Raw genomic sequence first — 12844 nt, forward strand, 5'->3', positions numbered from 1 at the left:
TCAGTGTCATAAATTCTGAAATATTCTAGAAAATTTATGTTAAAATTTCACATCATTTTAAGCACATTTATTTTTGGGCTATTTTTTATTGCATGGGTAATCCAGAAAATAGGATAATCATGGCATTTTATTGCATTTAACTGAAAGTAACAGAGAGCAAAAAGTAAGCACAAAAGGTTGTGCTTACTAAATTCATCGACCACATGCCCCTCAGAAAGAATCCATTAATAAGGTTGATCAAGTCTTATTAACAAACTAATTTCGAGTAACATGAAACGAAAGAATCTTCGTATAACACTAAGTTACCTCAAAGGGGATATGCATCTCCCCAATAATAAGTGTTTCATATTCCTTTTTAACAGTAGGAAGAGGGAGTTGAAAACTTCCAATAGTAATTGTTGAATCTTTTTCAATAATATTGGTACCATTCACTTGAAATTGTTTCTTCAGAAAGTCCATCGTATGCTCGTTACCGTTAATATGAAAAGGGGCCTTACTTTTGTTAAACATCCCCTGCAGTATTCAAAAATGGTCTACCAAGGATGATCGACATATTGTTGTTCTCGGGCATATCAAGTATAACAAAGTCTGTCAAGATAGTAACATTTGCAACTACAACGGGCACATCCTCACAAATACCGATAGGTATGGCATTTGATTTGTCAGTCATTTGCAATGAAATTTTAGTAGGTGTGAGTTTATTCAAATCAAGTCTTCTATATAAAGAGAAAGGCATAACACTAACACCGGCTCCCAAATCACATAAAGCAGTTTGACATAATTTCTTTTAATGGAGTATGGTATTGTAGGTATTCCTGGATCTCCTAGTTTATTAGGTACACCATCCTTAAAAGAATAATTTGCAAGCATGGTAGAGATTTCAGCTTCAAGTATCTTTCTTTTGTTAGTGACAATATCTTTCATATATTTAGCATATGGGGTCATCTTCAAAATATCTTTCAAACGAGTACGCAAAAAGATTGACCTAAGCATTTCAGCAATGCGTTCAAATTCTTCCTCATCCTAATTCTTATGTGGCTTAGGAGGAAAGGGCATGGGTTTCTGAACCCATGGTACTCTCTCTTTACCATGTTTTCTAGCAATGAAATCTCTCTTATCATATCGCTTATTTTTAGGAGGTGGCTTACCAAGATCAATAGCAGGTTCTGTTTCAACATCATTATTAGATTATTTATCATTGTCTGGTTGAGCATCTACATGAACATCATCATTATCATTTTTGTTATCACAAGGTGAATGTTCATTACCAGATCGTGTCTCAACACCAGAAATAGAAACATCATTACTATCCTCAGAATGTTTTTCTACCTTAGGTTCACTAGAAGTATGCAAAGTCCTATTCTTTTTCTTTTTCTTTTTCTTTTTAGATGGAATTAGCGCATCTATATTAGCTCTTTGAGAGTCTTGTTCAATTGTTTTAGGGTGACCTTCAGGATAAAGTGATTCCTGAGCCATTCTACCTCCTCTAGTCATTACTCTAACAACATGATCATTAATATTATTATGGGACAATTGCATTTTTACCCCTAGTTGGTTCCTACCCACGGGTTTTGCCCTTACTTTTCAAGCTTGCTCAGTTTTGCCCTTACTTTTTCCATCATGGTCCCTCGAATTCCCTTTGACCGTTTGACCAAAACTTTGAAAATTCATAACTAATTCATATGAACTCAGAAAAATGCAAATAAGATATCAAAGTGTTCAGATAAACATTACCTTTATGTGCATATCATTTGCACTCAGGACAAAAGCAGCCTTTAAACTACCTGAGGTAATTAATGATATTAACATTATTAAAAATAAAAAGGTATAAACAATATTTTTTTTCATGGATAAAAATTACATGCAAATGTAGGTGATGTTTTCTGAACATCCAGATATCTTATTTGTATTTTTCTGAGTTCGTATCATCTTGTTAAGAATGTTCTAACGACTTTGACCATTATTTGGAAACTTCATAACAAGTTGATACGAACTCAGAAAAATGCAAATAAGATATCAGGATGTTCAGAAAACATCACCTACATTTGCATGTAATTTTTATTCATGAAAAAATATTGTTTATACCTTTCTATTTTTAATAATGTTAATAACGTTAATTCCTTCAGGTAGTTTAAAGGGTGCTTTTGTCCTGAATGCAAATGATGTGCACATAAAGGTAATGTTTATCTGAACATTTTGATATCTTATTTGCATTTTTCTGAGTTCATATGAATTAGTTATGAATTTTCAAAGTTTTGGTCAAACGGTCAAAGGGCATTCGAGGGACCTCGACAGAAAAAGTAAGGACAAAACTGAGCAAGCTCGAAAAGTAAGGGCAAAACCCGTGGGTAGGAACCAACTAGGGGTAAAAATGCAATTGTCCCTATTATTATTCATTTCATTGAGAAAATCATTTTGAGATTTAGCAACTTTTTCTAACTGGGTTTGGACCATAGATGCATGTTTACCTACACCTTTGACATCATTAGCAATTCTAAATATCAAGTCACTCAAGCGATCAATCATGTAGGCATTACGTCTAAATTGTTTCATAACATATTTTTCTTGCTTAACAATGTAACTATCGAATTCATCCAAGCATTGACTAGTAGATTTATTATAAGGGATATCACCTTCATCAAATCTCATAAAAGAATTTATCTCTACTACTTGTGTCGGGGTGTCAAGTCCATGTATTTCTTTAATAGGTGGTAAATTCTTAACATCTTCAGCTTTAATACCTTTTTCTTTGATAGATTTCTTTGCCTCTTGCATATATTCAGGACTGAGAAATAGAATACCCATCTTCTTCGGGGTTGGTTTAGGCGGTGGTTCAGGAAGTGTCCAATCATTATCATTCCTCAATATATTATTCAATAATTCTTCAGCTTGTTCAATACAATACTGCAGGATACTGCTAACGCGACACTACGATCAGTGTCCCTTTGCCGAAACTATGTGCGATGCAATAATCGCAAACGGTGGTGTAAAAACCGTCAAAAAGGTGCAAAACATTTGCGATGGCGGAGCCATCATACACGGTTTAGATTTTAGTTGCGTGTGCGATGCAGGGCACACGGTTAATCCATTCCAACTATTTGTGATGAGGCAGAACAACAAAAACGGGCAGCCATATCAATGTGTGTGCGATGCAGGACACACGGTTAATCCATTCGAATTTTTTGTGATAAGGTAGAATAACAGAGATGGGCAGCCATATCATTGTGTGTGCGATATACGGCATACAGTTCACTCGGACGAACTATTTTCGATTAGGGAACACAACAGAAACGGTTCAACTTAACAAGATGTGTGTGATATGCGGCATACAGTTCACATGGATGAACTGTTTGCGATGAGCCAAAAGAACACAAACGAGTCATGTAAACAAGATGTGTGTGATACGTGGCAAACAGCCGACTCGGATGAACTATTTGCGATGAGAAATTACAACATAGACGGTCAATACAGTTACTTCGTGTGCGATTCTGTGTGTACAAAAAACTTTGAAAAATGCTAACTAGTTGCTTGCGGTGGCTAGGAGTATCGCACACGATGCGTCTGCGAGTACTCGTGTGCGATGATTAGTATGTTACACATACGTTTCCTTATGTTAACATGTGTGTGAATTTGCAATATGGACAGTTAATATGCAAATGCCTTCTGGACATCGGGCACACGCTTAAACTCAATGAACTGTGTACGATACTAATACTTTCCATGAAAATTTATGAACTTGGGTAATAGCATTTGAGTAACATATATATAGTGGTTACACTATTCGACAAAAGGAGGATCTTCGTAACACGGTTTTGACAACCATATGGTCCATATCTACATACTTAACATAGTAACAACTATCACATTTTAAGAGGCTAAGAGCCAACAACCATATGGTCCATATCTACATACTTAACATATATAGTAACTGCTAGCACATTTTAAGAGGCTGAGGGCCAACAACCACAACTATCCACTAGAAGCAGCTTGATCAGGGTGACTCAGCATCTCGTCAATGAAAAGGAAGAGCCCTCCTGTGCCTTGGTAGAGCATGAGTATAACAGTGTCTCCAATTTTCCAATATGGATGCATTGCCACGAGAAGCGAGAACTTGTTAATTTGAATGGTTCCATTTCTGCAGAAAATGCAGTACCTTGCAATCACTTTGGCGTTATTAGCAGGCACAAGTGTAATTCGACCACGCCGAGAAATCGATACAGGAACTGCTACAGGGGGCAATTTTTGTTGACATGTAGAATAAAAACCATTTGTAACATATCGTTGAAGATATATATAGTTTATGAGCATTAACATTAAAATAAGACTTTTTACCAGCGTTTTGTGCACACAGTTGGTCTTGTTCAGTGTGTGCACCATAGGTATAATTAATCCCACCCAAAATCCAGCATTCATACGCTGTGCTATCTCTGTCAGATTATCAACTAAGTTTATGACATTCTTCAAGTCCTTCCAGTGAAATTTGGTACGCTTAGTAACATACAGATCGTTCACTATGCATCCAACATATCCTGCTTAAAAGGTGGAAAGGTATTATTTATTCAGAACATGGCAGAAGAATATATAGTGCACATAAATTGGTAAATAGAATTTGTTACTACCTAGGAACGGAGTCAGAATATGATATCACAATTGGTTGCTTAAATACTGATCAATTAGTCAGAACAAATACCCCGATTTTGCTAAGTAATATGACAACATGGAGAAAGTTGAAAGGACACTAACCTCAATCAGACTTTGATCGGCTGATGATGTTGGGGAAGTAAACATCCATGTTAATTAGACCAGGCTATGGTGCACGCACTAGAATTTTATTGCCAGCTTTCAGTTCATAACACTTAGACATTTTTCTCCAAAGGTCCGCATCAAAATAGGAGTGGCCATCTTTATCAAGTTTTATGCTAACCGTCATTGTAAATCCATGCTGCATTGTCAATATGACATCCTGGGAGTCATCAACTAATTTGGTGCCCTTAGTTGTGTCCCACTCGGTAGGTTTACCCCTAGTTTCCGAAAACACTTGTTCCTGCCCAAACCACTTTGCCCTCTCATGCTTTTGCCCTTTGACCGTTTGACCATCACTTTGAAAACTTCGTAAAAAATTCATACTAACTCAGAAAAATCCAAATAAGATATCAAAATGTTCAGAAAAGCATCACCTATATGTGCATGTCATTTGCATTCATGAAAAAAGTGTTGGTTAGTCCCCATCTAAGTTTTAGCTCATATGATCTTAGCATGAACAATAAAATCTAAAAATTCTAAAAAAAATTTGGTGGCAAACTTTCACCAATGTTTTGAGCGCTTGCCAAGTTTCATAAGGGAATGGCATTCGTGGAAGTCGTGGTAAAAAAATGAAATTTTGGACCATTGATTTTTGTTTTTTTGCCATGACTTCCACGAATGTCATTCCCATATGAAACTTGGCAAGCACTCAAAACATTGGTCAAAGTTTGCCACCAAATTATTTTTAGAATTTTTAGATTTTACTATTCATGCTAAGATCATATGAGCTAAAACTAAGATGGGGACTGGCCAACACTTTTTTCATGAATGTAAATGACATGCACATATAGGTGATGCTTTTTTGAAAATTTTGATATCTTATTTGAATTTTTCTGAGTTAGTATGAATTTTTTTATGAAGTTTTCGAAGTGATGGTCAAACAGTCAAAGGGCAAAAGCATAAGAGGAGCAAAGTGGTTTGGGCAAGAACAAGTGTTTTTGGAAACTAGGGGTAAACCTGCCGAGTGTGACCCAACTAGGGGCATAAAATCAATTATCCCCAAAGTAAAGCCCAGGATTTCCTTCTACTCATGTTCTTGCAAAGCAAGGGATGTACTGCTTGAAATGAAAATTAAGATCGTAAATTAGATATATTGAAAGAACAGAGCAAATATGGGAGTAACTGATAGAACAGTCAATATATAGATGAAAGCAAAGTACAAAAATATAGAATTAAAAGTAGATAATGTAACAAAGATTTGATGCAAATATATAGATAATGTAGCAACAGACGGTATACGTTCACAAATTTAGGCCATGCCGACCGTGGTAGGTTGAGATTGAATATATCGAGCGCTCCCTGAAGTCATCCAGAATGGTGAGATAGAACTTCGTTCCCGACTGGCCACAACCACAGTTGCCCGATTTGTGCTCGCACTGTGGGCACATGAATGAACACCCACGAATCAGCTAGAACAAAAATGATTCCACGGCGATTTCCGCCGGTTGATTAACAGCGACGGGCGAACTGTGATAAGAGATGAGTGAATATTTTGCTAAGTTGATTACCTTCTCCATGAGAAAAATCCCCGGCCCAATCCCGTAGAAAACCCCAGTCGACCAGAGTCTAGAATGTCGGTGCAGATAGGTGGCGAAAAGCGGTAGGGGCAAAATCCCGTGTCGTTTGGAGCACGACCTATGCCCGCCGCCAACAGCCATCGAGCTTAGGGTGCAGAGTTGCGGAGGAGTCCGTGGTGAGTGAGTGGGGATGAAGTGGGCGAGGGTTTCTTTTTCCTTTTGCATGTGTGAGTGAACACACACGGTTCGCAGAGGCGACATAGATGAATCATGTGCGATAGTAAATCACCGAGATTGAATGGGAATCCAAATTTCCTTTGTCCTTCATCCATGAGTTTTTTTCTATGATGAACATAAACCCTACTAATCACTGTGTTCAAATTTGACACTTTCCGGGTTCATTTACACTATTTAGGGGACTATGTGCATTTTGTAGGCATTAATGCACATAATTCAAATTCAAACAATTGGTGCTTGAAAAGGTGCACAAGAACGGCCTGGAAAAACCATACTCGTGCTATTTAGTAATTTCTCAAGCCTTTTACAAGGAATGGGCAGAAATTTCAATGGAATGTGTGGCAATAGTCAACCACAAACGCGTCATTTACTGGGTTATCAACTATAGAACAATGAAATACGTGCTTGAAAAAATGACGCCTGGCATGATGCCATGGTATGGCCTCACCGTGCCCTGGTTAAAAGCTGTGAAGGTTTGATTTATGTCGTCATGCACGCCCTTCATAAATCGAACCATCATCGAGGAAGTTCAATGCTTTCGAGAGGGAAATCACCAAGATTTAAGGGGAATCCAAATTTCCGTCCTAGTTTGTCATTCAGTTTTTTTCCAATGATCAATATACCGCCTCAAATGCAACGTGTTCAAATTTGACATTTTTCCGAACTCATTTACCATATTTAGGGGATTATGTGCATTTTCTAGGCATTAATTATGCACATAATTCAAATTTGAACAATCGGTGCATGAAAAGGTGCACAAGAACGGTCTGGAAAACCATGCTCATGCTATTTAGTACATTCTCATGCCATTTACAAGGAATGGGCAGATATTTCAAGGAAATGTGTGGCAATAGTCAACCATAAACGCGTCGTTTACTAGGTTAACAACTATACAAAAATGAAATACATGCTTGGAAAACATGACGCCTAGTGTGGTGCCATGGTATGGCCTCACTGTGCCCTGGTAATAATGTCGTCATGCACGCCTTTCATAAATCGAACCATCACCGAAGAAGTTTCATGGTTTCGAGGGGGAAATCACCAAGATTGAACGGGTCCAAATTTCCTTTGTCCTTTGTCCACGAGTTTTTTTCTATGATGACATACAACCTACAAATCATCGCATTCAAATTTGGCACTTTTCCGGGTTCATTTGCCATATTTAGGGGATTGTGTGCATTTCTTAGGCATTAATGCACATAATTCAAGTTCAAACAATCGGTGCATGAAAGGGTGCACAAGAACGGCCTGGAAAACCATGCTCGTGCCATTTAGTAAATTTTCATGCCTTTTACAAGGAATGGACAGATATTTCGATGAAATGTGTGGAAATAGTCAACCACAAATGTTTGTTTGTTTGGTTTTCAACTATAGAAAAAATGAAATAAATGCTTGTAAAACATGACACCTGGCATGGTGCCATGGTATGACCTCACCATGCCCTGGTAAAAATTTGAGAAGGTTTGGCTTATGTCGTCATGCACGCCCTTCATAAATCGAACCATCACCGAGGAAGTTCCATGCTTTCGAGAGGGAAATCCCCAAGATTGAAGGGGAATCCAAATTTCTGTCCTAGTTTGTCATTCAGTTTTTTTCCAACGATCAACATACCGCCTCAAATGCAACATGTTCAAATTTGACATTTTTCCGTGCTCATTTACCATATTTATGGGATTATGTGCATTTTCTAGGCATTAATGGACATAATTCAAATTTGAACAATCGGTGCATGAAACGGTGCACAAGAACGGTCTGGAAAACCATGCTCATGTTATTTAGTACATTCTCATGACTTTTACAAGGAATGGACAAATATTTCAAGGAAATATGTGGCAATAGTCAACCATAAGCGCGTCGTTTACTAGGTTAACGACTATACAAAAAATGAAACACATGGTTGGAAAACATGACGCCTGGCGTGGTGCCATGGTACGGCCTCTCCATGCCCTGGTAAAAATTGGAGAATGTTTTCCTAATGTCGTGATGCACGCCTTTCATAAATCGAACCATCACCGAGGAAGTTTCATGGTTTCGAGGGGGAAATCACCAAGATTGAAGGGGGGTCCAAATTTCCTTTGTCCTTTGTCCACGAGTTCTTTTCTATGATGAATATACAACCTGCAAATCACCGTGTTCAAATTTGGCACTTTTCCAGGTTCATTTGCCATATTTAGGGGATTATGTGCATTTCCTAGGCATTAATGCACATAATTCAAGTTCAAACAATTGGTGCATGAAAGGGTGCACAAGAATGGCCTGGAAAACCATGCTCGTGCCATTTAGTAAATTCTCATGCCCTTTACAAGGAAGGGATAAATATTTTGATGAAATGTGTGGCAATAGTCAACCACAAACGTTGTTTATTGGATTTTCAAATATAGAAAAAAATGAAATAAATGCTTGAAAAACATGACACCTGGCATGGTGTGCCATGGTATGACCTCACCATGCCCTGGTAAAAATTTGAGAAGGTTTGGCTTATGTCGCCATGCACGCCCTTCATAAATCGAACCATCACCGAGGAAGTTCCATGCTTTCGAGAGGGAAATCACCAAGATTGAAGGGGAATCCAAATTTTCTTCGTTCTTTGCCCTGATGTTCTTTTCTACGACGAACATACACCCTGCAAATCACCATGTTCAAATTTGGCATTTTTCCGGGCTCATTTGCCATATTTAGGGGATTATGTGCATTTTCTAGGCATTTAGCGCATATAAATCCAATCCAGCTACAGGTGCACGGGTCTGATGTGAGGGACGTGGATTGCCGTTCGATCGCGGTGCATCCTACGGTGCACACGTGCGATCCGCGTGGTTGGGGTTCTGCCCAATCATAACGCAACACACAATAGGCTCAGCGCACACTGTTTCCGGAAGCGATGGAGATGAACAGTGTGCGATAATGAACGAGCAAAATTGTAAGGGAAGCCAAATTTCTGTTGTCGTTTGTCATTGAGCTCTTGAATACCACTGCATTGTACGGCTGCCCGTCCCCTCCGTCCCAGAGCTCTCTCCAGGTGTCGTCCATGGCACAGTGGCGCACAGTAACTGGTAAGGAAGCAATGGCATCCCGCCGCGCCGCGTTCCTTGCCGCCCGCGACCACGCACATGGTAAGGAAGTGATGGCATCTCGCCGCACCGAGTTCATCGCCGCCGGCGGCCAGACAGTTACATAGGCGGACTTTGAGGCTGCCATGGCCGAATGGGTGGTGGATCTAGAGGCGGCCAAAGCCGCACAGAAGGAGCGGAAAAGGCAGAAAGCAGTCAAGAAAAGAGAGTCCCGCCGCCGCAAGAAAAAAGAGGTCGCATGCCGTGGTAAGGAGAGCTTGGTGGAGATCGAAGCATGGTGGGTTGCCGCCTACAAGCTCGGGAAGGAGAATGTCAGCGTCTGGCCAGCATGCCCCGATGGCAGCATGTGAGAAGTAGTTTAAGTTTGTAGTATTAGAGCAAATTGCCAGTAGTACTTTAAGTTTGTAGTATTAACGTAAAATGTCAGTATGAGCATCCTTTGTGGGATTTGAGCGTTGATTAGCATGTGTGCCCGTGTGCATTTTTTTGCGTTAATCATTAGAAGATCATAAAACACACAGTTTCTATGCCGTACCGGTCTGCGTTTTTTGCATTAATGATCCATAAGTCAGTTACCTGTGCGATGTTTCCTAATAAACCAGACGTACCATTGACCAAAAAAATCAACTACACGTGTACATTTTTTTTGAGACGGGATCTGCCAACTTTCTTTTTTCTCGCACACGAGAATTTTACGCGCTTCGTCTGTGTTGTGTGTTTTCCCCGCCCAAGTTTCAAGTTTCATAGCGAAATTTCCATTAGGCGCGTGATTTCAGAATTTATTCCTCCAACCACATCCCCACCCTCAGTATCCCCCCCTCGCGCCTCCCCCTACCGGCATCTCAAACCGCCGCCGCCGCAACCACAGCTTCAACCACATCTACGTTTTGCTCGGATCCAGTCAGGTAACCCACCGATCTCTATCATGGCCCCGGCCTGATTGCTTAAATGGCGCCTGTGAAACATCCTCATGCCTCCAAATCCCCACCGCCAGGAGCTGATGGCGGTCCATGGCGCGATGGCCGTTGTGCGTGTTGACCCGGAGGAACACCTCGCCTCCGCCGCCGCTGCCGACATGGTGCAGGCTCTGGCCCAGATGAAGTGCCCCAGCAACTACCCCCCGGGACTTGACAGGTAAGATCTGACCAGCTAAATCTTACCAATACCACTTGCAACAGCTATGATTTGTACAGTTGATGTATTAAGCATGTTCGTGCCTTGTTTATTTCAGTACTGCACACTGTGTGATGTTCAAATATTACCGTGTGCAGCTCAATTTCACCAATACCAGCAACAAACTTACAATACATGACTCAGGATATCACTAGAGATGCTGCCCATTTGCTATTTTTAGTGGATGTTAACCCTGTTGTACTTAACATGCCTGTCCATGTACTTCAGCAGGGTCATAACGGCCGATGCTGTTGTTTGTTGTCGAGATTAGCTGCATCCCATGTCTTATAGTATTTCACATCATTTGTGCAATTGCAGTTTAACTTCTACCATTTACTGGTTGCCTGTAGGTACACATGCCAGTGCCACTGATCCACGCTTCGACCCAGAGGAACAGCTCGCCCCCGCCGTCGCTGACTTTGGGCGGGCTCTGGCCAAGATGAAGTGCCCCAGCAACTACCTCTCAGGACTTACCAAGTATGTACTCACCAGTTCAATCTTACCAATACCAGTTGCAATTAATGGCTATGTTCTGTACGGTCGATGTATTAAGCAAGTTCTAGTAAACATGCCTAACATGTTTTTGCTACTTCCACTACCTTTTTGTAGACATCTGGGCCATTCTCTGCTCTAGCAGCACCTGCCTTGTGATGTTTAACTATGCCAATTGCATTTTTATCAGTACAGGTTTCAATGTCTATTAAGCTTGTTGCAATTAATAGTTGAATCCATTTTTAAATAGTTGTATTTCAATGGCTACAAACTTACAAAACATGACTGAGGATGTTGTTAAGCCTGTTGCAATTAACAGTTGTATCCATTTTTTAATCTGTCCATTTGCTACCATGCTACTCTCCGCAATGAATATATACTAGAGATGTTGCCCATTTGCTATTTTTGGTGGATGCTAACCCTGTTGTACTTAACATTCCTGAACATGTACTTACGCGGGGTCATAACGGCCGATGTTGTTGTTTGCCGTCGAGGTTAGCTGCATCCCATGTCTTACAGTATTTCACATCATTTATGCAATTGCGGTTTAACTTCTACCTTTTACTGGTTGCCTGTAGGTACACATGTTAGTGCCACTGATCCACGCGCTTCAACCCGGAGGAACAGCTCGCCTCTGCCGCCGCTGACTTTGGGCAGGCTCTGGCCAAGATGAAGTGCCCCAGCAACCACCTCTCATGACTTACCAAGTATGTACTCACCAGTTCAATCTTACCAATACCAGTTGCAATTAATGGCTATGTTTTGTACGGTCAATGTATTAAGCATGTTATAGTAAACATTCCTAATACTTTTAGCTATTTTCCCTACCTTGTTATAGACAACTGGGCCATTATCTGCTCTCGCAGCACCTGCCCTGTGATGTTTAACTCTGCCAATTGCATTTTTATCAGTACCGGTTTCAATGGCCATTAAGCTTGTTGCAATTAACAGTTGTATCCATTTTTAAAGAGTTGTATTTCAATGCCTACAAACTTACAAAACATGAATTAGGATGTTGTTAAGCCTGTTGCAATTCACAGTTGTATCCATTTTTTAATCCGCCCCTTTGCTACCGTGCTACTCTTTCGCAATGAAGATATCACTACAAATGTTGCTGTTCTATTACCATTTGCTATTTTTGGTGGATGTTAACCCTGTTGTAGTTAACATTGGCTTTCCACGTACTTACACAGGGCTACAATGGGCGATGTTGTTGTTTGCCGTCGAGGTTAGCTGCATCCCATGTATTGTACACCATCTATTCCTAAATATAAGTATTTTAAGAGATTCCAATATAGACTACATAAGGAGCAAAATGAGTGAATCTAGATTCTAATCTAAACTATATCAATAATTCTATATACATCCATATATAGTTCATGTTGAAATCTCAAAAAAAAACTTGCACTTAGGAACATAGGTAGTTGTATTTTACATCATTTGTGCAATCTCAGTTTAGCTTCTAAACATTTACTGGTTGCTTGTAGGTACATATATGAGCGGTGCTGATCCACGCTTCGATCCCTTTTGCGTATGGGGCAATGAGATATTCAT

This window comes from Aegilops tauschii, chromosome 5, assembly GCF_002575655.3.
Source record: "Aegilops tauschii subsp. strangulata cultivar AL8/78 chromosome 5, Aet v6.0, whole genome shotgun sequence".
Lineage (NCBI taxonomy): Eukaryota > Viridiplantae > Streptophyta > Magnoliopsida > Poales > Poaceae > Aegilops > Aegilops tauschii.